This window comes from Lactuca serriola, chromosome 7 (assembly GCF_051521515.1).
Source record: "Lactuca serriola cultivar US96UC23 chromosome 7, Lser_US96UC23_V15, whole genome shotgun sequence".
NCBI lineage: Eukaryota > Viridiplantae > Streptophyta > Magnoliopsida > Asterales > Asteraceae > Lactuca > Lactuca serriola.
The window spans coordinates 44,207,593-44,210,151 of NC_136414.1; positions in this window are offsets into that span (position 1 = coordinate 44,207,593).

The following is a 2,559-nucleotide window of genomic DNA, read 5'->3' on the forward strand; positions in this document are numbered from 1 at the left end:
AGCCTTCTTATAGCTAAGAAGAGGAACTTGAATTGTTGAAGTGGTTAAATCAAGAAGATGATTCATACTTCGTTCCAAAAACAATTCTTAGAGTTATACTCTAAGATTGTAACTTGAGTGACATGTCTTAAAGAAGGTTTAAAACTCTTGTACATTTGAAATTGGTAAGTTGTGATGTTTTGGATAAAACAAAGACCAACTAAGGCCAATTGTGTGAAGTGTTTGTCTTGATTAGAATCCGCACTATCTCTTGGATGTTTGAAAAGGGAGTCTTATATGTCAAGAGGACAGTGGGAGTCTTAATGGTCTTGAAAGTCTCAAGAACTAATCAAGAATAAACCTGAAGTTCTTCACTAGCACACGACTTGAGGTTTATAACCTATCGTGTTGACATATTCTGTGCCCATTCCAGTTAAAGTTGGCTTTGCATATGAGTTCTTAGAGTTCTCAATTTGTTGCACAACTACTTGGAAGCAATGGCAGGCCCTTGAGCTGCCAGGTGGCAAGAAATTAAGATTGAGTTCAGTCCATATGAGTTTGTATTTGTCATTATCCTTGTCTTGTGTCTATGGTTTTGACAATTCACATGGATAAGAACACATACACCATTAAATCTAAGTGTCATAAGGTTTCTCTCCGATTCATGAAAATGATGGTGAGGAAACACTTTCACTAAGTAGATTTTAGCTAGATAGCAATTGTGATATTTGCATTCTCAAAGTCGTTAGTGGAGCGTGTGTGGTTTACCGACACACTAACCTGGACTTGTAAGAGGTGGCAAAAAGGTCTAACCAGTATGATTACGGCATCCCTCTTTATAATTGTTTAGACACACAAGTGTGCTATCTAAGGGAAGGTGTATGATTTTGATAAAGTTTTATCTAAACAATCTAGTATCAGAAATCTGAACTTTGGTAAGAAAGTCAGCTGATTTCTGAGTACATGTCAAAGCTAGTGGGAGCATAAGTGTTATGCTAATAATCATTATGTTAGTGGGAGCATGATAATTATGATAAAGTATTGCAAGTTAGCAATGTTAATTATAGAAAACAAAAGGTTTCAATTGGGAAAGAGTTGTTTTGCTATAATTAAGGGAGAGGAAATTATACTTCATCTCAAATCTATAAGCTTAGATCGTGAGTTTTTAATCATTTAGTCAAGGATATATATATGAATTTCATGTTGGAATGGCTCAACATAAGGAAATTCTGTATATGGGTCCATTATTTGAGTTCTAAAATTCGATTATGATTACGGCATCCCTTTTCATAATCTGAATTATGAGAACTTGGCAAATTGAAATGGAAATGTTATAGCAAAAGACTGGTTTAGTCTTTATGTGAGACATCATGAATCGATTCCCATTTACTTCGGATATAGGATCGATTACATGTGCTATATTCATCCTTTCTAAAATTTTCCAAATGCCTGGGGCATTAAGAAGGGAAAAGGTTTAGAACTGGATATGACTAAAAGGATTAAACAATTGTCGAGGACAATCTAAGGTTTACCAAAGATTGGGTGCTCAAGGACAGTTGGAAGTATAGTGATAATTTTGAAAAGACCATATTGACATAATCTGTAAGGAGGCAACTCCTGTTCAGAAGTGATAGTCAAAATGGAATGTGGAAATGTTTCAAAGTTAGAAATTATTCAATCTATGTAAGATTAGGAAACTTAATGCAAGAAGGATGTTTCCAAGGAGCTGATCTCCTTTGGAATACTCTGTAATGATTGTTGTCAAGTCTTTCTGACTTTGTGCATAATCATTACAAGAGGATCAATGCATATAAGTTTAGAATCTAACAGATTTCAGTAAATGGCATGAATTTGGAATTCTTGCATTTACAGTAAGGATTTGGGGGGTGTGAAAAGAGAATCATTGGAGTTATGTTCAATTGATTTATATCACAAAGTAAAGATCATAGACAAACATAGTATGCATACTTGGTGTGTGGCACGACTAGTGTTTAGAAAACATAGTGTACATGCTTGGAGCATGGGACTACTATTGTTTTAAATTCAAGAATAAAGTTTATAGCTGAAACAGTATACATGAATAATGTGTAATCATATGGTGATAAATAAAAGGTGTTTTATTTATGTTCATAGGTTTTGATACCATATTGGATTCAATTCTTCTTGTGTTTCATTTTGCATGTTTTGACTTCCCGAATAAACTAGGTTATTCTTCCAGAATGACTAAGTTATTCAAACCATCCACAGTCGGTCATATGTTGGAAGTAGATATGAATTAAGACTGTCATGGGTTGGCTTGTAGAGGTCTAAGGTGTTGGACAAAGGGCTACAACACTCATGAGTGCTCATAAGTTCTGAGTATTGGATTCAACCCACGCTCATTGGAATCACTTCATGGATTTTATCACGAGTGATCATGAGACGATAATATCTTATATTCTTCAAACCTAGAGATATGAGTTGTTACTATGAGTTGGTTGTACATTGATTGCACGAAAACGTATTTGGTAACTCGGTGCTATAAAACGTGCCTTTGTGTATGATTCAACAAGTAGTAGAACAAGCCATATGAGTCGAAGT